This window comes from Rattus rattus, chromosome 14, assembly GCF_011064425.1.
Source record: "Rattus rattus isolate New Zealand chromosome 14, Rrattus_CSIRO_v1, whole genome shotgun sequence".
NCBI lineage: Eukaryota > Metazoa > Chordata > Mammalia > Rodentia > Muridae > Rattus > Rattus rattus.
In genome coordinates, this window is record NC_046167.1 from 28,418,391 (window position 1) to 28,443,493 (window position 25,103).

The window sequence follows — 25,103 nt, forward strand, 5'->3', positions numbered from 1 at the left end:
TGGTCTGGGTAATTCAAAACTACCACCTTCCCTTCCTATTGTACTCGCAATTGTGATTGGCATTAAAATTGCTTGTATGCAGTTTTCCATTCTGTGTGTGTACAGTCTATGCATTGATCATAACATTTAAAATCCACACTTTGTTCTGTCTTCCTTCCTTCGTCAACAGGAAACCCAGCATTAACACTGAGTGGTCTGTAGGGATCGTATTCTGCCAAATGCTCCATTGGGGAAAGAGTTTGAAGGTAGAATTTGATTTTCTTTAAAGACTTAAAGACATTTTGATGATGTGGGATGAATTCATGAGTGTATGGCTCTGGCTGTCCTCTGCTTGTCGTTTACCTGTTTGATTTCTTTAGCCTATTGTGTCAGCTTTGCCCATCTCTAAAGACAGTGACAGCAACCGAGCAGACAGTCCCTCTGTAGAAACTCTGTTGACAGAGGGCTCGCTATGTTTCCGACTTCTCTGAGCGCTTCTCACTATGTCCTTTCCCGTCATCGTCATCAACCTTCCACCCTGTAGTTGTCCATGTCACGGAGCCGGTGGAGAGGACGCGATGCCTTCCGATGAGTCATTTTGTCTCTCAGCACCGGCACAGCAGCACACGGTGATTGATGTGGCTTCTGCCTCCAGCCCGAGTCTCCTGCTTCAGCCTCTACAGTGATGCTGCTAAGTAGGTTTTGTAAGCTCTAAATGTCCCTTTCCTCACAGTCCCCATCCTATGAGTTGACCTTTGAGACAGATCGTTTATCTCCTATGTTTACCTCAGCGTTAACCTTGTCTTTTATCCCAGCTGTCAGAAGCAACTCCTTACCATGTTGTTCACTGGCGTTCACTTAAGCTGTGGCCATAGCGTGGGTTAATACACGTCTCAGTACGGTGGTTAATGTTCACTGTCTGGCTTAGGAATCACTTGAGGCAACCTCTTGGCGTGTCTTCCAGTGCCTTTCTCGATAGATTTAACGGAGGAGGGAAGGCCTACCTTGAAATCATGCGGTACCACTCTGTGTGCCTGGGTTCCAGGCTGAAATGTTTCCTGAGCTGCCAGATGGGAGCATGTTCCTGCTGCCTACCATGATGGACCGTAGCCACAGATGTGAGCAAAATAAATCCCGCTTCTTGTTAGAGCGCGGGGAAAGGAACTAACAAAGCTTTTGGTTTTGTTTTTAGTTTACTTCCTAGACCCTAGAGTCTGGGGGATTCAGGAAAGGTGTCTGTTGTTTTGATCAAAGCTAACCCCATTAATCGAAAGCTCAGCCTCCTGAGGGAGGCTATGCTGATCACAGCCGTCCCATCTTTCCAGCTGAGTCGGCTCAGAGCCGAACACTAGGTTTCTTGCCTGCATTGTGTACCAAGCAGGGCGTACCCAGGTGCTGCATCTGGATTCGCCCAACTGCTGATGACAAATACTAAGAAATAAATTCACCTGTATTGAACATGCACGGACCTGGTTTTCCTTGCTGGTCTTCCCTAAGCAACACAGAACGATTATTTTCAGTGTCTCTCAGCCGTCAGGTGTTATAAATTACCCAGACATAATGTAGCATGCATTGGAGGGCGTGTGTAGGCCTTTTGAAGAAGATATTTGAGTATGTGTAGAGTTTGGCATCCTTGGGAATCACACGTTGAGTTTGCCTGGAGTACTGAGGTCAGCCTCTGTCCTCATTTTATGTCCCAGGGCTTAGTCTGAATGGAGCTTCCCCCAGGTTCTTGCACTGTTGTTCTCCAGCTTCCTTTTGGAGATGGAGTTGTGCCTCTGACTATGGGCCCAGAGCCAGTGGCTCCAAAGGATCCCCTCGTGGATATGAGCTTCCTACCTGCTTGATTGCTGAAGCCATGGCTTCCCAGTTCATGCCCTTGCTGCCCTTGTGTCCACACTGCAGACTGACCAGTGGCCCCCTCACTCCCTCAGCTGTACCTCTTCTGCCTCATGCTGAGCTGGGTGGCCTTATGTGTCTGTCCTTCCCTCCCACCTTTTCTCATCTGCAGTTTCCCATCTCCAGGGCCCTTCCCCTTCTTCCTGGCTCCCCAGGCCATGCTTTATGACCCTTCTCAGAAGTGAAAGAATTCAGTGCTGAGTTTATAGGGTTGGTTTTGGGGGAGTGGGTCGTTACCATCAACTCTGATAGAAATGTAGATCCATCACGGGAACTTCTAAGATCCAGCAAGTAGAAGGCCACTTGAGGTGGGCATTTTATTTCCTCCATACTGGCTGTTCCCCAACTCTAAGAGGAGCAATTGTTGTTTTCTGCATATTTGTCTTGAGAACAATGCAAGTGGCTAACACCTTTCTATGCCTTTGCTGGCCCCATCAGATCGATTTTCTACTTTGTCCAATTCAGGAGCTGTGGCTGCTGTAGCCGCTAGCAGCTGTTCCTCGCAGCTTCTGTTAGAGCCATGCAGTCTGAAGACACAGGGCTGGGGAGCTGCAGCTGTTCTGTAAATTGTTTTATAATTGCATCTGCCGTACAGGTGCTCACACATCCTGTCAAGCAGGCTTAGACAGGAATCGTAGGTTTAGCCTTAGCCTTCTTAAGTGGATCTGTAGTCTTCTGAACTCAGTACCTGTGGAGATGAGGCGTAATGCCCATCAGTCAAAGGAAACCTGGCTACTTGCCTCTGTGTATCCCCATGATCGGAGAATACACCAGTAAACACTTTTCTTTGTGTTTAAAATATCTTTTCTGAGAGGCATTGGTAGTCGCAGAATATATTACTGGTGATTGAAAACATAACAAAAATAGACCTGATTCTTCCCACTTGATCTTTTTTTAGAGGCAATGGGAGTATGAGTCTGCTACATTGCTGGGGCAGGAGGATGGACTTGATCCTGGAACAGGATGATTCCAATGTCATAGTCATTGGCAGTCATACGTAGCTTCATGCTGACTGCCAGTTACTGTAGGTCGACTTTATGGAAGCCACTGAATTGCAGGGACACTGGTGAGAAAGACATTATTTTCTCTGTTAAGCGTGGGATGAATGCTGGTGGCTTCAGCTCTGTTGACTGACAGCCACTCAAAGAGTCGTCACTTTTACCTGTTCACTGATCTATCAGGGATATGTGGTAGGTACTAACGAAGTTCCTTTCTGTGTTTTGAATTTTTATCACTATCATCTCTAACTGTGATTTATAATGTCCAAAACTAGTGACTTCTAGTATCTGGATCACTTGTGAATTTATCGTCTTTCTTTTTTAAAAAGGATTTACTTTCATTTTATTTATGTGTCTTTCTGTATGTGTGTGTGCCTGTACATATGGATGCCCGGAGAGGCCAGGAGAAGGTGCTGAATCACTTGGGGCTAGAGTTTCAGGCAGTTGTGGATCAACCTACATACCTACCGGGGACCAAACTTGAGCCCTCTCCTAGAGCAGCAAGCACTTTTACCTGCTGAGCAGCCTCTGTCCGGCCTCCTGAAGTTGTTTCTATTGTTGGTTTGTCTTCGTTGGTTCTGTTTCTTGATATGTCTAATAATTTTGATCAAATATTGGACACTGTGGAGGCTCCGACATTGCCACCTTCTATAGGATTTCTTTAGCTTCTTGCATTTGGTCAGACCAGGGAAGCCACTAGTTCCCATGAGAGCGGGTGGAGGATGTGTTTCTGTCCAGCTTGTTTGCATTCTCCCTTTCCAGATGTCTCCCTTTTCAGGGACCGACCTTGGGTTCCTTTGGTGGTGCATGTAAAATCGGATGAGAATTTCAAGTAGCCTCAGATCTTGCAGGACACTGTGAAAGGATTTTTTTAATCCTACCAAGCCTGTATAAAAGACACATAATCCAGGTCTTTTATTTACCAGCTATAAGCCTAGACTGGGCAGGTTTAGAGCTGTCCTAACTTGTTCCCCAGCTATAAGACCCTGTTCCTTGCTGTTTCTCCTTGCCACATGGTCCTGGTCCATGGTGACTTCCCCCTCCTCTGTCTTCTTCCCCTTTTCTTCCCCCTCTACCTGCAAAACCATCGTTGGAACCTTAAGTACCACCTTTCTCCCTCCACTGCCCATCATGGACTCTAGCGCTTTATTGATCAGCTTAACTGGGGAGATGGTTCATATAGCATCACTGTGTATGTGGTGATCGGCTTCTCTTCAGGGCAACCACATCTTGAGGAACCAGTATTTAGCATTAGAATACAAGCATCACACCAACCCCTTACAGGACACTGGACTCCTGTGTTTTCTTTCTTCGTGACTCTGAAGGCATAGTTGTAGCTGTTTTGGTCCTCTGCACTTCCCTGCCCTGGTTTGCATGCAGCACCCCGCTCTGGGGTTGGGGGAGGCTTTTACTTCCAAAGCCCTCAGCTTTGCTGGCTCCAAACTCTAGTCGTCGCCTTCCCAGCCCTGTCAACATTCTTCTCATGTTTGCTTTTCCTCCTTTTTAACTTTTTTTCCCCCATAGTGCTGGGATTTGAACCACAGAGTCCAGATCTTCCTACTTTGTTTTGAGATGGGCTCTCTCTACATTGGTCTGACTTGTGCTCCTCCTGCCTCACCCTCCAGTCCGGACAATGCTGTGAGAGATTGTCTCAGGGCAGTTTTGTTTTCTTTTTTTTCCTCTTCCACATCACCACAGTGGCTGCTGCAAGGATGCTGTGTGTTGTATTAAGTAGAGTGTAAATTGATCTTTGTTAATTTTCTTGTATTTGGCATTTAATATAACAATTAGCCAGTCTGAATTTGATGGGATTTTTTTTTTTTTTTTTTTTTTGAGCTGGGGACCAAACCCAGGGCCCTGTGTTTGCTAGGCAAGCGCTCTACCACTGAGCTAAATCCCCAACCCCTTTTGATGGGATTTTATAGTGACTTTTTCTTACATAAAAAATGGTTTGTTTCTAAAAGCAAATTATTGAACCCGATTTACTTCAACAGCATCATTTCCTCTGAAGCGTTAGAAAAGTAATTTCTTGAAATGTTCTTCATTACATGTGAATCTAATTATATATAATTTATGACTCTTTCAGAGTGTATTATAAGTTCAAGAAATTTAGTGTTTCCCCCCACTTTCTGTTTTGTTTATTGAGTAGCCTTTAAAGATGTTTCTATTCTCCTGCCTTGTGGGTCTGGTAGACTGAACTCAGATTGTCAGCCTTCTTTCCTTGCAGAAGCGTCTTATAACCTTTTTAAAAATTATTTTTCTGTGTATGTATGATGTGTGTGCCTTCTCTGTGTGGTTGGAACCCAGAGGCATGGGTGTGGGGGTTGAAGGGTAACTGGCACTGCTTCCTCCCACTGTGGATCCCAGGCGTCAGACTCCGGTGGTAGCAGCCGGTTGACCTGCTGCTGTCTTGTGGATCCAGCCTTTTCCTACTCCCCACAGAACTATTTCACACATTCTTAAGATGGAGCCAACCTTAAAAATTTACACTGTGAAACTGTAGTACCTGAAGTTTCTTAACTGCTTTCCATTGTAAATAATGCATGGTGGACTTGGTTGATTTCCTGGTGCAAAAGAGTGTTTGTGGATTAGAACTTGAAAGCAGTAGGCTAAGAGGAGAAGCCTACAATTAAGTTTGTACTAATAACTGTAGTAAAAGACGACTTCCCATGGGAACTTGAAGCTGTTGTTAATTCTCTTTTTCAACCCACTCCCCGATTTTGCATTGGATGGTATTATATGAGGCAGGGGCACCAACCAGACATGCCCCCGCCCCCCAACATGGCTGTTCCATGTTGTGTAAGAGGCCAAGTTTTAAAGGTTGCGAGGCAAAAACAAGAATCCCTTTGGGAGTTAAGTTGTAATCACCAAATTATGAAACTAGCTGCAAGGCTACATGGTCACTTACTAAGACCAAATACACCATGGAATTCAGAATCTCATAACTCGCCACCCTGCCAGGGAGCTTGGGTATCGTTAGGAACCAGCATCGGAGAAGGGGAAATTTAAAATGTTTTGCTTACAGAGTTTTGTTTGAACGGTCGTTGACAATTGAGACGGTAAGGAGACAGCTCCTATTCAGGGGCTGAGTGGATCCCAGGGTTTGAGGTCAGGTGCATCACCAGAAGGCAGTGGCTCAGGTATTTGGACAGCTGTGGTGGTTTGAAAGAGAATGGCCCCCATAGCTCATATTTGAATGCCTGGTCCCCAGTTAGTGGGATTATTTGGGGAGAATTAGGAGGTATGACCTTGTTGGGGGAGGTGTTGTCACTAGGAATTAGCTTTGAGATTTTAAACACCCACGTCTTTCCCAGTTAGCGCCGTCTTTCTGTCTGTCTGTCTGTCTGTCAGTCCCCCTCCCTCTCTCTTTGCCCTGTGCTTGTATCTCAAGATTAAACTCTCAGCTACTAATGCCATGCCCGTCTGCCATTCTCCCTGCCGTGCTAGTGTAAGCCCCTATACACTTTTTTCTATAAGTTGCCTTGGTCGTGGTCTCTCAGCACAGCAGTAGGGAAGTAAATAAGATAATACTGTTCCCTGGAGTCCTAGGGAGGACGTTATTTACCGTCTAGTGCGTTTAGAGTTTGTCGTGGTAAATGCTTCAAGCAAATACGGCGATGTAGAAGTACTGCGCGCACGTGTGTACTCACAGGGTGGCTACACTTGTGAGACACACTACACTTGTTTAAAAAGAAGATAAACCTTCCAGTCTGTGTCCATTCATGGAAAAGCTGTCATCTGAAAGCTTGCTAGCTCTAAATCAGATTCTTCTATTAACTGATGTCATAGACTTAATGAATTTACCATCGGTACCCTTGAAAGTCAGTGCTCTCCCTCCCCCACCAAATACATGAGAGCTGCTGTTCTGAAGTGTAGTCAAGATCCTGAGACCTGCCCTGTGAAGGCCACTCAGACAGGTGGAAGGACATTGCTACTAATCCAAGATCCTAATGAACTTATTAAAAGCTGCAGGAACTGTGAAGGCTTTTATTTTTAATGACTCAGAGCAAAAAATTCAGCTTGGGAAATGTCATTTTAAAACTGGTTCCGCTAGATGTGGAATACAGAAGGACTTTTTTGTTTGTTTTGCTTTTTCAAAGACTAACAAAACATCTGTTTGAAGGAAACCATTAAAGATGGGGTGATTTCATTTCAAGTTGGATTTAATTTCAAGTCTATTTGCTTTACTGTGAAACTCATTTATTTTATTTTAAAAATCTATTGACTTGCTTAAGGAGGGATTTCATATAGCTTAGGTTGGTCTCAGATTTACCGTGTAGCTAAGAACGATATCGAACTGATTTCCCTGTTTCCACTTTCCAAGCTTGAGCGATTACAGGGTGTGTACCACCACGCCCAGTGTTTACAGTGCTGGGAAGACAGGCTTCATGCATACTAGGTAAGCACTCTCCCAACCGAGCTACACATCCAGCCCTGAAGTACATTTAGTTAGTGCATCAGTAATAACTATGAACTCATTACAAATCTCTGGCTGCATATAACAATGATTTTCCATTTTTTATTTTCCTGTGTTCATGAGGCTTAGTGTTGATTGTACCTTGGTCAGTCATTGCAGCTGTTGTAAACACAGAATCCGATGTAAATAAAATGTTATGCTAATGGAAATAAGCTTTAATTTCTTTGAAAATAGCTGACGTTTTCTTTGGAGTTTTGTATAAATTTTTTATCTTCTCCCATAGGTTTTTGTTTCAGGTTTAAAATAACAGAATACGAAGACATGTGGTTGATATTTAATGAAGCCCACGCTTACCTTCAGGGTACCAGATGAAGGATATTACTGATAGTTGGTGCATGCCATGAGACAGTGAATTGTCCCTCTTGCTTTTTAACACCTACTGCTGTCTCCCCTGTATGTGTATGTATGTGTGTATGTGTGTGTTGAAAGGTTGAAATATGTGTGGCGTTGTCTGCTTTTAGTTATCTGAAGTGAAATCACAACTCGTAAAAACCAAAACAGTGGACCATAGTGTTTTAGTCCACCTTTATCTCTAAACTCGCTTCCGTTTCCCACTTTGCGTTTACCCATTGCTTGATTTGTTCTTGGTTGTCTCTGTGTCTTCCCCCCCCCCCTTCCAACAATTGCTTAATAATGCTGCTTACACGCGATGCAAATTGTATCTACTGTAGACGGTTCCAGAAGTAGAGAGTGGTTGTAGTCCACGTCTTCCTACATGACTCACATATTATTAAGGTCTTAGATTCATGAGCATTTCTTTAAGGCCAACTAACAGTCCAAGTGGGCCGTGCACATCGGTGGTTGGCCAGCCACTGACATCTCAAGGGCTTAGCCACAGCAGAGGTCTGTCTCGGGGGATAATTTTGCTATGGTTTTGTTTTCTTTTTCAGCTCCAGCTCCCTGTATCGCCCATTCTTCTCCTTCCCCTAAACCACCATTGCTCCCACACCGTCCTTGTGTAGACATACCCTCCTCCTCATGTTGCTCCTTATTCCAAGGTGTCCTGTGATATGCATCTGTAGAGAGCAGCATTTCCAGAACCTCCCTGACCCCTGAGAGAGAGACTGTCAGTCAGAGTTGACTTAGAAGTGAGATGTTTGCATCAGCCGGTCATGCTTACCACGGCCCGCCTCCTAACCCTGCTTTACTGCTGGTGACAGCTTAGATAGTCACAGGTGCTTAAGCACCTCTGGGCCGTGTCACAGGTATATTCCACCAGACACTGTAGTTGGGGATTCTGGTAGGGGACTCAAGAAAACTTTTCTTCAGTTTTGTCTCCATCGTAAACCCCTCTCCCCCTAGAATACCTTACTATGTTAGAACAAGCACAAGAAATTGAGAAGAGATGGAAAGTCCTGAGGACTGGATGGACGGTTTCTACTTTCCATTTTACGGTAACTCCTGGATAACCAGAAAAGCAGGGCCAGCCTGTTACTCTGCTTGTTACTGTGCTGTTGAAATGCTGCTTCTCCATCATCTGTAACCATGCTCAAAGCCATGACACAGCCCTGGCCTGGGAGGCCTCAGCCATTTCCCATTCATGTTTGGTGGGTTTCCTTCGTGGCACATTTGGCCCCTGTCCCTGAGGTCAGCATCAGGTCGTGTGGATAACTGGGCAGGCTGCTGGATAGCCAGCCAGCTCGCCCTGGAGAATAAGCGAGTCTCACCGCGTTCCCTTCCTGCCAGCGCTCTTATGACTGTAAGCTCCATTTACAGAGCAACTACTGTAATCAGTCACATGTAACTCACCCTTCTTATACTGACATGGGCCTAGTTTGTGTATTTTTTATTTGCCAGTTCTTCCTGGGAGGTTGAGAGAGAGAGAGAGAGAGAGAGAGAGAGAGAGAGAGAGAGAGAGAATATGTATATATGTGTACATATGTATGTATCTCTTTATTTACCATTTAAGGCCTAGGAACTCTTAGACCCCTTGTTGTTAAAGTTAATAAGCTCACTTTATCTCATGATGATTCAGGGCTCTTCATTGCCTTGTAACATGAATGCTTGCAGCAGAAGCCTGGAGCTTCTGGGTAAATTTCCTTTGCCACCAAATGTTTGCCACAACACCACCATTTCTTCTGAATTACACTTTGTTTTTTATCGAGCAGTCTTTCCCCTGTCTCATCTATAGCAGTTTATTCTCTGGGTCATATCCGATCGGCCACTGATGCAGAAGATAGCTCTGCGTAGCCTAATGTTTGGCTCTTAGGCATCTTGGCTAACTTGTGAGATTAATGTTCTCGGGTGTGGGGGATACTAGAACCACACACCACCACACTGCTGCTTTAGGGAGGTAACCATGCCAACGAAGATAATTGCCACAGTGCCAAGAGTGAAGTCTCCTCTTAGTAGCTGACAGGCGATTGAGTAGTCACTTTGCTTGATGGTGAAACTTAAGGTGAGTTTCCATTATGAATCATTATGAATGTGGACCTGGGAGGTAGAAGGAAGTAGCAGCGGCTGCTTCTACCTGGTGCATTTCCAGGTTTCCTTGGTGTTGAAGCAGTGGGCGTACCTCTTTTTTTCATTTTCTGATTAAGCCAACTCTTGAACCTGGTTCTGCTCTTAATGCTGTAAAGTCAAGAATAGCTCCTCTCCCTGCCCTGCCTCCTCCCTCCCTCCCTTTTTTAAATCCCATTTCTTTATTTCAACTCCTTTTCTTCATTTCTTTCCTTGTTCAGTTTCCCATTTTTCATCAATCTGATTATCCATGTAAGCGGTCTCCACCACCTTCAAGACTACAGTTGCAGTCTTAAACACTAAGTTTATTTCTGGGACGGGGCTGGCAACCCTGTTCGCTAGGTCATTCATTTCCACTTATCAGCTTCTCAAAGTGAAAGCCATTCTGATCTTGGCAGAAACTCAGATGAGAAGAGAAACTCTCTAGAAGACCAGGGTAGATTTGGAGCTATGGGAGCAACAGGATTTCGCCTTAAATGTGTGTCAGAAATGGACACTTTTCTTTCTTTTTTTTTCTTTTTTTCAGAGCTGAGGACCGAACCCAGGGCCTTGCACTTGCTAGGCAAGCACTCTACCACTGAGCTAAATCCCCAACCGACACTTTTCTTTTTGGGAGGTTACATCTTCATTGCTGTTACTTCAACAGGTTCAGCTCTGAGGCAGCCCCAAGAGTCTTTGGAGTTTCCACTAGAGGGTGTTGATTTTTGTTAAGCTGGAAAGGCAGATCTCATCTGGTGGCACCTGGTGATACCAATGGGCCTTGTTCACTGAACAGAATACTGCCCCGTTGCAGTCTCTAGAAACGGAGGACCTTGGCAGAGAGGCTGTGTCTTTGAGAGAGGTCAGTGTCTCCTATTACTACCCAGGCTTGAGCAGGCTTGGCACTTTACACCATGCGGAGAGCCCCATTCCCCCTGGGTGTTTCCATCCCTACCCAGCATGCTCTCCCTTTTCAGGTCGGAGTGCAGTCTAGCCATGACTGTGACTACCATGTGCACAGGGATGCTATGCTACAGGCAACTCGAATCTCTAAATCTGAGCATAATGGCAGAATAAAATCTGCACCCACACATGAGCATTTTAGAAATGGAGCTGGTTTTAAGATGATGAAAACTTTGTAGTCTGATATTCCCTGCTCGGCCCCTGTCGTGGTCCCTGGCCATCACCCGGTGTATCATCGTTTTAAACACTGCATGTGCTAAGTGGAGTGAAATGGTGTTGGACAGTATGAGCAAGAGTTGAGGTCACTTCTAAAATGGGGCCACTTAATTGTTAGCCCCTCTTTGATCCTGTAAAGCCAGACCTGAGATGGAAGGAGGAACTGGCTTAGAGCACAGGAAAAGCCAAAGTGTGTCAGATGTGGGCAGGGAAAGTTGCTTTTGACCAAAGCACTGTCCTTAAACTGGAAGGTTCTGTTGTCTCCTTGAGGTAGACTCAAATTAATTCTGGGAGTAACTTCCTTACAGTTACACTGGTAGGTCAGAGTCTAACAGCACTGAGAATTTTGATATATTATCACTTTTTAAAAAATTTTTTAATTGTTTGATAGTCTCATATATTCATGAAGGGAGTTTTAGTTCCCCCCATCCTGTCTCCTTTGCCCCCCTCCCCTTGTAATCCTCAGCAAACTCCCTCCTATTGTCATGTCTTCTTTGCATGAGTCCAGTTAGTCTCTTGACCAAGTGTGGGTTGGGGTTATTTCTCACTGACTGTACCACTGAACAGAACAGCACTTCCCCCAGCTACCCTCGACTTCCAACAACAGTTCCTCAGGAAGAGGTAGATACCTCCTGTCCCCTCCCCAGGCCAGGGTGGAATGCCATGGGGCCTTATGCATGCATGCATAGCTATATCTATATCTGTCTATATCTATCTATCTATCTATCTATCTATCTATCTATCTATCTATCTATCTATCTATCTATCTATCTATCTATCTATCTCCTTATCTGTAGCTGCAGTGTATCCCTGAATGACTGGCTTGCTGTGCCCAGAAAACACCTCTCTGTTCCGTCCCTCCCCATCATCTTGTCTCCTGTTATAATCTTATCCCCCTCTTCCAGTGTTCCCTGAGCCAAAGAATGGTGGATCCCAGAGGTCTCATTTGGAGCCAAGGGATGGTGGGTCATAGCTGTCTTATCCTGGGCCAAGCCTTCGCCATCACTTATTGTCTGCACTCAGAGGGTTGTGGGTCCTGCAGACCCTGGGCCCACTTCAGTAGGCATCTCCTCTGTGTGGTTGCTGTAGCACTCGGCAACACCAGTGACCTGCAGCTAGAGAGTCCACTGAAGTATGGTACGGTTCCTACCTCACCCTTTTGGAATAAAGGAGATATTTGGTCCTATCAGGTCCATATTGAACATTTATTTTTACATTCCTTGTATATTTTAAATCTTAAACACTTCATCTGAAGGTTGTGAAATTTGCCGTCCTTAAGGTTTCATTTTCTTCTCCATAAATAAAATTAGGGTGCCCTCTGCTGATGTAGAAAGGAATTGCTGAATAGGAGTGCTTGGATTTAGGAACAGATTTTCTGTTTAAGCTTGTTTTCCTCTGTGCGGATCCCATCTGCTTACACCGCCTGTCATTAGATGTAGGCATGTGTATGAGTAGTTCAACCACAGTTTGGAATAGGTAGAGATACAGTGAGAGATAGACTGGCTCGGCACACCCAGGGATGTGGGAGGCATCAGTGTGATGTTTAACCTTAGCAAAGACATTGCATTTTAATGCATTTAAACTCTATCATGAAGGTGCTCTGGAGTCACCATCTCCGTTTATTTAGAAGCCATGTTATCTGTCTTAGAAAGGTGGTGCTGGCGGTGATGGACAGCCTAGGCTGGCCAATTAGAGCCTTGGGAGACACAGAGCTTAAAGGTACAGGACACTGGGAAACATGGGATTTTGTTGTTGTTCCGCCTGTGGAAATGGCCTAGTTAGTAAAGTGCTGTGATAGGCTCGAGGGCCTGAGTTTGATCTACAGAACCATTGTTAAAAACGCTGAGAAATTTGAGGCCCCAAGGACGGAGGATACCTTGGGGGAGGGGGAGAGGGGAGCATCCTCTTGGAGGCAAGGGGGAGAGGGAATGGGGTGAGGAAGTGAGGGGTGGGGACCTGGGGGAGGGGCAACAACTGGAATGTAAATAAATAAATAAAATAATTAACTAAAAAAACAAAAAACAAAGCTGCCGAGGGTGGCAGTGTCCATGTCAATCCCAGTGATGAGGAGGATCAGTCAGTTCAGCCTGCTTTGTGGACTTCATGCTTATGGGGAACCCTGTCTTAAAAAGGATGGACAGCTCCCGAGGATGGCACTGAGGTTGTCTTCTGGCCTTCATACATCCACCTGCATAGACAGGTGCACACACCAACACACATAAGCATGACTAGTGTACACACAAAAACATGTAAGTATCACATGTGCACCTTCATAGACAGGTGCACACACCAACACACATAAGCATGACTAGTGTACACACAAAAACATGTAAGTATCACGTGTGCACCTGCCCTAGACAGACGCCTTTGCGCCCAACACATAAGCATCGGAATTCATAATGAAAGTATTAACATTAAGAAACACCGGAAGAACACTACACTGAATACTCATTTGTCTTGTGAAAACCCAGCAGTTGTGACATTTTGCCGCACACGTGTTCTCCCTGTCTCTGTCTGCTGGAATATCTCTGAATCAATGGCTATTGCCTTCACATGGCTAAATACTTTGCACATCTTACAAAAAAAAAAAAAAAAAAAAAAAGGAGGTTGCCAGCGGAAGATAGGGGCTAAAGTTAGGAAGTCGGGTTTTGGCTATGTGGATAGTAAGTAGTTCTCTTGTAGTCACTAAGAAAATGACATTTGATCTGCAGGTATCCGTTTGTGCTAATCTACAGTTATTAATGCACAGCTATGGAGTATTTCCATTTGAGTTTTTTGGAGACTGTCGCATAGAAAATGCTGTTAAATTTTAGGCTTGAACATATAGAAAGTTCTGTTTTGATTAGGAAAAGAAGCTCAGGAGGTCACGGGTTCCTGGGGTAGTGGCCTGGGGTCGGGTGAGCAGGGGAGCTTCCCCCTCGGAAGGACAGGTGTCTGATTAAAGAGAAGGTGAGCAGACTTCTGGCAGCCGTTAAGGGCTGGGTCCTCTCATCATGCTAGAACTCAGGCAGATGGAAGTGTCTGTGAGCAGTCAGTCCACACTGAGCACAGGGATGGCATGTAAGCAGCCGGCAGCTTGGCTGGCATGGGCAGGGAGCCCTTAACACTGGAAGAGGAGACAGGGAATGTCAGAAGGCAGAGCGGATAGAGGCTGACCTCCATCTCTTCAGTTTGCCCCGGAAACACTTTAAGCTATTGAGGGTGGTGATGAGCGGCCTTTGAGCAGAGCTGGAGGGAACGAACAGTATGAATAGTGTATCACACTGGAAGCTGTTATGTTCTCACGGCTAGAAAGGGCAGGAGGTCGAGCTTTCACTGATTCATTCTGTCCATCACTTTTAGGAGTAACCAGAAGTGGAGTAGTGAATAGCACAGACATCCGCCGTTTGTCCTCCAGTAGGAAAGATGCACTGCAAATCTGATACTTGAAACACACTCAGATTTGGAGGTGAGGAAAGGTGGGATCTCTGTGAGAGTCGAGTGAAGGAGGCCAGGGAGACGCCCCAAGGTGTTGCCTGAATCAACTCAGCTCGTTGGGGTGCAGAGACTCCTGCCCAAAGTTGCTGTCATCTCCTGGTTTTTTGTTGTTGTTGTTGTTTTTTTTGTTTGTTTGTGTGTGTGTGTGTGTGTGTGTGTGTGTGTGTGTGTGTGTGTGTGTGAGCATGTCTCCTCTCAAGAACTGGCATGAAACTCACTTACAGCTGGCTTCCATATGGTCCCTGAACACTCTCTCTCTCTCTCTCTCTCTCTCTCTCTGTGTGTGTGTGTGTGTGTGTGTGTGTGTGTGTGTGTGTGTGTAATGGAATGCAGGCGGTAGCACGTGCCAGGCAAGTGCTCTACCACTGAGCTACATCCTGGGTCCTGGATTTCTATCATTGAGTTTATCATAATGTTCTCATCTGTGCGTCCTGTCGTTGCAGAGGGTGGCATAGGAAAGTGTCTGCATTCAGGCTCAGTGATTTGTGTCGTTGTATGAAATGTGCTTTTGGAGAAGCGCTCCCACAGCTTTTGGGCAATGACTGGCATGTTACTTTCCACAGCAACTTAATTTTTGTTCTGTTTTCACTAGACTGGAAATGTTAGCTTTTTTCTTTTCTTTTCACTTGATTCACCCTGGAAACTTAAAATACTCTAATTTAGACCCAGTGGAATGTAAATTAAAAACTTATAGAGTAGAGTCAACAGATGTGAGAGAACGTTCATTATTAACATCATTAAATAAAACAATATTAAGATATACAGGGTACGGTTTTGTTTGGGTATAATGAACTTTGACTGTGAGGTTCTTCAAGTTTTAAAGCACAAAAGGCCACCATGACAGTGAGCCCCCTGCAGCCTAGTGTTACGCTCCTCTCCACACTGTGATGTTGGCATTTCGAATGTCTAAGGGGCTTATTTTTACCTATTCTCAGCTTTCAAAACCAGTAAAATATGATAAGAATCGTTTTTCATTTATTGAATATTGTCAAAGTTGATATATTTTACAGTCTATGCATTTTAAGTTAAGCTGCCTGAAGTGTGGTCTGAGACATATTTTATACTCTAAGCAATGGAAGATGCTAGGTTTTGTCACCTGGTGCTGTATTTGGAAACAAAGACAAATGTTGCTTGAAGAAATAATTATAATTAGAAGTAGGCTATTGATGTGATAATTGATATTTTTAAAGTAAACTTGTTTGCTTTTGTGTGTAATCCCTGAAAGCCTTTTTAAGAAATGTGTTTTCATGATTTCACAGTTTTTTTGTGTATTTTATTACCTGGGCCCAATTCTAGGCTTCCCTAAACGAGTTCAGAGCCCTCTTAGCTTCCTGTTTGTAATAATAAAGGAAACAAGGGTCTGCAATCGTGGATCTATGTTACTATAAAGGGCAGCGGGGATTTTCTTCCAAGCACAGGGCTAGATCACCATGGAGAAAAGCAGTTAATACAAATGTATATCATGAATGAACAGTGCTTTCTGGGCTACGTACACCATTGCATCACTGTTTGCTTTTGATATTCTCACATTATAAATGTGTATTGACATGACTATTTTGTGTTAATTTAATTTACTCTGTTACTAATTTGAAAATACAATTGATTTTGGTGGTAAGAAATAACTAATTTAAAGCAAGAATTGGTTTTAGAAATCTTATTTTTTTTTTTTTTTTTTTTTTGACAAGAATCTCACTATTTGGTGCTTACTGGCCTAGAACTTACTGTAGAGGCCAGACTGAAATTATAAGCATATACCATGTACTGGGTAGAGAAGGTGTCAGTTTTTTGTTTGGTTTTGGTTTTGCACAGGTATATTCCCACGTATGTGGGCAATTTGTGTGTGGGTACGTGATTAGGCGTGTGCACATGTATGGAGCTCATGTCTGGTACCTTCCTCGACCACTCTGCACTTTGTTTAGTACCACAGATCTCTTGCTGAGGCCAGGGTATGCTATTCCTAGGTCACTGCCCCAGAGATCTCTTGTCCCTTGATCTCTAGAGTACGAGGGTTGCAAGGGCTACTGTGCCTGCCTGGCTTTAATGTGAGCTCTGGGGATGCTAAGGAACTCCTCTTGATGCCTGCGTGAAAGGCAGCTTCTCTACTGGGCCGTATGCCCGGTTCACAATACTTATGTACATCACACGTGGATGGTGTGTGTGTGTGTGTGTGTGTGTGTGTGTGTGTGTGTGTGTGTGCGCGCGCGCGCGCCGGCCAGCCATGGTGTTTGTGTGGACAATTGTGTCAACTTGGTTTTCTCAGTGCATCTTCATGGATCAAAAGGAAGGCTTCAGTGTCAGTCTTATCAGCCCTGGAGCGGTTTTGTTTTGTTTTTTTTTTCCTTTGTTTTGACAGCCATCATATATTGCCTAGGAAACTTACAAAACTGACCAATTTGTACAGTTTTGTTGTAGATTGTTAAACATACAAAATCATACGCTTTTTAGAGAAAAAGGATGGACAGAGAATTCCAAATGGGACCAGGAAGCAAGCAGGTGTTGCTATTTCCTCAGTAGACATGTCATGTGGATAAAATCATAAGCGGAAACATCAGAATTAATTGGCACCATGCATCAAATGGGCTGAGCATAGATCTACAGTATTATTTTCTTTGCTAACACCAAAGAACAAACATTCTGCTCAGCAGCACATAAAAACTTTTTTAAAATAGACTACATCCTGAGACAAAAAAATCTTTACAAATTCAAAAAGATTGAAATCACCCCATCTTCTCTCTTACCACAATGCAATAAAACTTAAAACTGACAGCAAAAACAACAAAACTTTATTCTAGTAAATATGAAAATTCAACATGAGATTAAATAACTCATTACTAAACAACGAATAGGTCAAAGAAGAAGCCAAGAAAGAAATAAAAAGCTTTCTGGAACTAAATGGAAACACCACAACAAAACTTTCAGAACACATTGAAAGCAGTCCTATGGAAGAAATTTATAGCTCTAAGTGCTTGCATTAAAACAAAACACACAAACTTGCAAAACCAGCACAAACAAGTGACTTAGTGATGAAACTGAAAAATCTGGGACAATGAACAACCCAAATCCAAACATACTCTATGGCAAAAAGTAGAAAAATTAGAGTAAAAATCAGCCAAAAAGAAATAAAGGAAACAATATAAGGAATCAATGAATCTAAGAGCTGGTTCTTTGAAATGATAAGCAAAGTCATCAGAATCCTTGTACAAACTAACAAAAGGAAAGAGAGAACCCAAATTAACAGAATTAGAAATGAACAGGGACAGACTAAAGAAATTCAGAATAAGGGAATGTTTTAAAATCCTGTGTTCAACAAGGCTGGCAAGTCTAAAAGGAGTAGATAATTTTATAGAGGCAGTGAAACCACCAAAATTAAATCAAAGAAGTTATCAACCTAAACAGATCTTGACAAATAAGGAAACTGAAATACTAATTAAAAGGCTTCTAGCAAAAAAAAAAAAAAAAAAGTCCAGAATTAGAGGGATTCACAGTAGAACTCTACCAACCATTTGAAGAAGACTTGCAGCCAGGTCTTCCTCAGCTATTCAACAACAATAACAACAACAACAACAACAACCAAAAAGAGTGTTCATGAACTCCTAAGAAACCAGTGTCACTCCTACACCCAAAACAGGTAACAGCAGCATGACCATAAAGGAAAACTGCAAGCCAATCTCTCTAGTGAACATAGACACAAACACTTAATAAAATACAAATAGAATACGCACCTGCATCCAAAAGATTATCCACTATGACCAAGTTAGCTTTATTCCTGAAATGCAGGGATGGTTTAACATGTGGAAGCCAGTTAATGTAATAAACTATATAAATGGACTTAATGACAAAAATCACATGATCATCTCAACAGATGCAGAGAAAGCCTTTGTCAAAATGATGCCTTCATGATAAAAGTCCTAGAGAATATCTGAATGGAGGGCACATACCTCAGCATAATAAAAGCTATGTACAAGAAACCCACAGGTAATCCAACTGAAATCAGTGCTGTCCTCTGAGCACTAGCTGGAGCAGTAAAGCAAGAGAAGGAGATTAAAGGGATACAAATAGAGAAGCAGATCATACTATCCTCTTTGCAGATGATAATCCTGTGCATTAGAGATCCAAAACTTCTATCAGAAAATGTTTAGGAATGATAAACAAATTCAGCAACATGGTAGGATACAGAATTATCTTGCACAAATAAATAGCATTTCAAAAAAAAAAAATCCCACAAACATAGAGGAAAGGAGGTCATGGATGACAGTATCATTCTCAATTAGCCTAGCAATAGGTTAGGAGTAAACCTAACCAAGGAAGTGACGGGCCTCTGTAATGAAAACGTAAGCCTCTGAGGAAACAGACACTAGAAAGTGGAAAGACATCCCGTGCTGCTGGATGGGTAACTTCAGCAGCTTAAAGTCTGACAAAGATATATATATATATGAAAATAATGCTGGTAAAAAGGAGAGAGAGAGGGGGGGGGAATATGAATTGAGTGAGCTGGAGAGTTAACTAGCCTGGGCCCATGGTGGCTCGCAGAGACTTAATTACCAATCAAAGTCTATGCAGGGGCTGAACCTAGGCCCTACATACCTGTAGCCTATGTGATGTGCAGTTTGGTCTTAATATGAGTCCCCTAACAATTGGAGCAGAGGCTGTCTCTGTTGCCTGGATCCCCTTCCCCTAACTGGACTGCCTGGTAGGGCCACAGTGGGAGAGGATGTTAGTCCTGTTGCTACTGGATGTCCCAGGGTGGGGTGGTACCCAAGAGGCGTTTCCCCTTCTGTGAGGAGGGATTTATAAGGATTGGATTGGGAGGAGAGGAGGGGTTGGGGATAGGCTTGATTGAGATGGGAAGTGAATAAATAAATTTATTAAAAAAAACAAAACAAAATACCAAACCAAACAAAGCATCTTTGACAGACGGTGCTGGGAAAACTGCATGTCCACATGCAGAAGAATAAAATTAGACCCGTATCTATCACTTTTCACAAAAACTAACCCCAGATGGACAAGAGATTTAAACCTGTAACCTGAGACACTGAAACTTCTAGAGGAAAACATAGGTAGGCAGTACCTACATGATGTAGATTGTGACAGGACTTCTGAGTAAGAAATCATTAGTTCCCGACCAATAATTAACAAGTGAGACTGCATGAAACTAAAAACCTTAGCATAGCAAGAAAGTTAATCAACTGGGTGAAAAGGAGGCCCACAGAATGGGAGAGAATTTCTGCCAGCTATACATCTGAGAGAGGTTTAATATCCAGAATGTACAAAGAATGCCAAAAACAGTTAAAAAAAAAAATCCAAACCAAAAAACAAACAGCCCATTTGAAAAGTGGGTTTGGCATCTGAATAGTTCGAAAAAGAGGGAGGAAGAGAAGGAGGAGGAAGGAGAGGAGAAGGAAAAGGAGGCAGTGGAGGCTAAGAAATAGCTCAAAAATTGTTCATAATCCCTATCAATTAGGGAAACAGAAATTGAAACAACTTTGTGATTTCTTCTTATCCCAGCTAGAATGGCAGAAATCCAGCCAACAGCAAATGCTGGAGGGGACGTGGTGGAAAAGGAGCCATCATTCACTATTGTTGGTTTTGCAATCTGGTATAGCCACTATGGAAATCAGTGTGGAGAATTCTCAGCAGCTAAAAGAAGCCTACCATGTGACCCAGCTCTACTGCCCCACAGGACTTGCTGTCATTGCCCATGACACTTGGTCAGCCATGTTTGTGACCAGGGTGTTTACAGTAGTAGGGTATGGAAACCACTTAAATGTCCTACAGCTGATGACCGGATAATGCAAATGTGGTGCTTATACTCTGTGGAATACTACGTAGTGTTAAAGCAAAACAAAACCACATCCGGACCCAGAGAGACTAATGGCTCATGCACTCTGTTATCGGAGACTTCTAGCTCCAACCCTTTACATACGAGCACATAGCCAGTAATAACGACAGAAGCCAAGACAGTACCCTGGAGCCACTGTCAGGATACGGGGGCTTCAGAGCAACGGAGAGGGGAATAGCAAGGTGTGTAATTTCACAGGGAAATGGAAAAGGGAGATCCTTACAGAGGTAAATATAGACGAAGTGGGAAGAGGGTAAAGGTTACGGGACATGGGAAAGGGGGATCCCTGGGGAGGAAGAGGGGGTCAAATACAGCAAAAGAAGGTAGGTAAGTGAATAGCAATATAGCTAGCTAAAAAAGCCATAAGGAATCCGATTATTAACTATTTACAAAACAACGCCCCCCTACCCCCAAACCTTACAGGGCACAAAATTTAGAGTGTAAGTAGACATAGAGTGTTAAGAGACTTTTCTCATCTAGGCTAACAGCTTTCTCTCCAGTAGTCAGAGGCCACTTAACCCAAACAGCAGACACAAGAAGTCCTCTTTAAAGTTGTTGGCCTGGCTGTCACAAGACTTCTCCAAACACAGTCTATCGATGCTGTGCTTGGTTGCCCCTAGCCCCCACCCCCCAGAGGTGGAAGGTAATTCCGGATTGCTGAAGGCACCATGCACATCAGAGACATGGTTCAGAGACGTCTGAGCTGGGATGCCCCTTCCTGAGGGCCAACTTTCATGGTCCTTCCTCGTTCATGCCAAGGTACCAGTGCTTTTACTGGGTGTTGAAAGTGCAAAGGAGAAATGGCTATTTTAGCATTTCTTTCCAAACGTAGTTAAGCCTTGTGCTCCTCCTTTCCCTCTGCAAGGACTTCGGGATTGTAGTGGTTTGTGAATGTTCTATGAGAAGTATTTATGTGCACAGCACACATACACACACACACACACACACACACACACACACACACACACACACTGTTTCTGTTTGCTTGCTTATGTGTGGTACTAGAGGGCTTCAAGCACTCAAGGCATGGGCAGGCCCTGCCAGTGAGCTACATCCTAACCCCGGGCATCATTTCATGTGAGGAGTTTTGTGGGATGGAGCTCTGTCTGCCCTCTGTCACTGTCTTACAGCTGTGTCTCTGAAGATTTGCAGCTCTGTTACCAAATGCTAGAGTGCTTTCACTCACTAATGTCACTAATGAGTCTCCAGAACTGCCCTAAAGATTTACAGTGTTAGATTTATATTGTAGACATTACTATTACTTGGGTTATTTCATTGTTTTGTTAGATTCAGAACCAGAAGCCTGACTGCTAAATCCTTGATCATGGCCATTGTCTCCCGAAATAACAGCCACTGAAATGGTTACATGGTTTGTAGACTGCCTCCATGTTTGGGAAAACTCGCCCAAGTAGAGATCGATTTATTGTTTTCCTCACTATGTATGCTCACATTAGGCAATGACTTTGCAGGGAACTGTGTCGATGGATGAATTAAGTCAGTTTTTGCTTTACGAGAAATCAAAAAGCTCCTCGGGCTGGTGAGATGGTGTACAAGTAAATGTGCTTGCTGTGTAAGCCTGAGGAGCCGTGCTAGATCCCTGGAACTCAGGGTGAAAGAATCGAGTCTCCATAATTGTCCCATGACTCCCGTGTGTGTGTGCTATAGCGTTCGTGTATCTTACATGCACAACACAGACATGCACACAGCCACAAATGCATGCACAGTACAGACACACATAGATGTACATAGCCATCGTTACCGTCCCGGTCTTCCTGCAGGTACTTGTAGTTCTGTGATCGGCCACTGGAGGTCAGCAGTGCTACAGAAGCATTGAGTGTAGTCCGGGTAGACGTGAGCACTCTGAGCACTTAGACCTTCATGTAGTTCACTGTTTCCACGTGATCAATGCCAGGAAAACCTGATCCAGTGTGATATATAGAAGCAAGGTACAACTGGAATGGTGAAATTTCAAAAATAAGCCTTTTTAAAGGAGGGCTGTAATGGTCCTGTTGGGAATTGTAAATGCCTCAGGTGCATTCGATACTGCGTTATGTTCCTGGCATCCAGGCCTTTCTCTTTTTTATGGAAAGATGGATTGAACTTCAATCTAAGAATATCCAGTAATCCCTCTCAGGACGTACTGTGACAGCTGGTATTTTTGTGTTGTAGTAAATCGGTTCCATACAACAGTTAGCAATAATTACGACTGTGTTCTGACAAATTCCAAAGCATTTCAATCAATTTAGCCAAGGAAAATAACATTATTACACAAAAATTTAACCCAATTTGAAACTTAAATCCAGCAATACTGCTCCACTCCACAAAACGCTGAGCATTTTCCTGGTTGGGATTCCCTATCAAACCTTTTAACAATTCATACACTTGCGCTATTCTAGGAGGATAAGTGTGTTGTATAATATCTTCTTAGACGATTATTACTTTTTGATAAACACAGCCTGGGACAAATTTAACCTTGACGGTTCCTCATGGAAAAAAAATGAGAAATGCTAATTCCTTTCATGTGTGGTAACACTGGCTTAAAAGTTGTTTTGAAGTGGGATATCAGGTTTTTTGTCAATATTCCTGCAATGAGGACCGTCCCACATTTTACTTTTTTTTTTTGTGATAAAAGTATAAATTGGATTATGTGACATATAGTTCGTAAATGTGAAACACTGTGAGTTCTTTAGGCCGCGAAAAGGTGGGGTTAGCATAGAGTGTACCTGTTTCTGTGTTTGTGGTGACTGCCACGCAAAGTCTGACTTCTCGTGTCTGAAAGAGCTAAGTTATATGTACACAGACATGTGAAAAGCACCATATCTGCTTACGTCGTAAAGAGGTATTACCCTAAGTTGGAAGTGTGTGTGAATACACTTTATACATTTTCAATGGTTTTCTTTCTTTCCTGTTAGAAAAATAAAAGTCTGTTAACAATGTATTCTTTAGATTATCAGCGGTCTTTCTGGAGTTCTATTTGCTTTGAATTACTTCATCTGTCCCCTTGCTTTATACAAGGAATACTTTTATGCAGTTAAATGTTAATCCTGATTAGAATAATTTATGAGGCCAGAGCAAAGTTTCCTTGTAAGATTTTTGGAGAAAAGGCAGTATCTAAGCTGGGCATGAGTGAGGCCTGGCTCGCCCTCTCCTTTTCAGTTTTAATTTTTAGCTCAGTGAGTTATATTTTTGCTTGGAATTTAAATAACTGCTGTCCTATTTTTAATTAGCGTGTTTCTCTGTATGGGTGTGTAGTGTGAGCGGTCTGTGCTTGCCTTTGTGATAATGGGAAGCATATGGGAAGACATCACAGCAGGTAGTCAAGTCCAAGAAAGTCTATTTGATGGTGGATTTTCCTTTTAAATATCAGTTTTCACTTTGACAATTAAAATGCTAATTTAGAAGGCTTTACTGGAATTTTACAGCTGTATTTTTCTCAAGCAGAAGCTGGCGAGCTCGTTTGCCGTTATTCTGTAATATGAATCAGCAATTTAGAGTCTTTAGGAATCGAAGTGAGCGGTTTTCCAGTGTTTACAGCGTCTGTTTTTCTTGTTGTCTTTAATATATGTTAAAATATGCTTTTAAGGGACTGAGTTTGCTGTATGGCAAATTGGGGGAAAATGTACTAAAATGCTTTGTATAGTTATGATTTCAGCAAAAATGTAAATGATGTGTATTTTCCGTTGTTAGTCTGCAGTGATCCAAATTTAAAACACATGGCGGCTCGTTCTTAGGCGCTAGGCTGGGTGGTTTATAATCTCCCTGCCTTCTTTCATGTTTTAACTTTTTAATTGTATTGCCTGAATTACAGAAATAAACTATCACACAGCCAGCTTTCATGTTTGTTTACTCCGTGCAAGGCATTGCCGCATGTCCTGACACGTTTACTTATCGTGCAGTTCTGAGTTATTATCTTCATTTGCATATAAGGAAATTAAGGCTTAATAAGATTAAATAAGTTACCCAAGATCACAGAGCCAGCAGGCTTAGAGGGAAAGCCGGAGCTGACCTCGCACAGCTTTTGCAGGCTACGTCCTTCCCGCTTACTGTGAGATAACCTTAGGCTAGTCATCGAAAAGCTGTATTTTTCTGGGTAGAACCCAGCTTACTTTTTACGAAAAGAAGGTTTAGCTTGGGTTGTTAGCGCTTCTGTGAGTTGTATCAATGCCTTGATTCTGACTGAGTAACTTTGTCAAGGATACGCTCAGCCCGGGGTAGACAGCTTTGCAGGTGTTGTACTGGGATGAACTCTGTGGTAGCTACAGAATTGTAGCTTGCTAGGGACTCCGATAGCGTCTGTTAGACATTGAGAAATATAGCTAGGATTAGAGTAAGAGAGGGAGGAAATGGCTGCATAGACTCTTCTGAGAGCACAGAGCACATCTGACCAGCAGCCCCCAGCAAATGTCACAGTGTTTTAGAAGCCTCGACACATGCAGAAGCAGTAGTATGCTTTTTGTTAGAAGTGATGTCAGAATCAGAAACTCTCCTGTTAAATATCAGCTTGTCACTGCAGAAAAAAAAGTTCTCCAGAAGAATTATGATTGCCCTGGTATAGTGCTAAATACACATTTTAAATTAGTTATAGGGTGTTTGATTTACTGACACTTGCTTTTTTATATACATATAAATGTTTAAATGTTTCTTTTCTTCCTAGGAAGGGCTCGTAGGACAACTCTTGGGTGAAGCACGGCTGTAGTCCATTAAATTTCCTGGAGCTTCCTGAGACAAGATCGTGGAGGGCGGCCACACACCCGCAGCCTGCATCATGCCAGCGCTGGCCACAGGATCTGCCTGCGACACGGGTACGAGAAGCCAA

General features: G+C 43.3%; 1 long non-coding RNA gene across 1 annotated transcript in view; it reads left to right on the forward strand.

The window, feature by feature from the left end:
• The window catches only part of LOC116883402, a 108,169-nt gene that overhangs the window by 42,194 nt on the left and 40,872 nt on the right, over nt 1–25,103 (forward strand). The window contains exon 2 of the long non-coding RNA XR_004385760.1: nt 24,942–25,089. This is a non-coding gene — a long non-coding RNA (uncharacterized LOC116883402). The remainder of the gene's footprint in view (nt 1–24,941; nt 25,090–25,103) is intronic.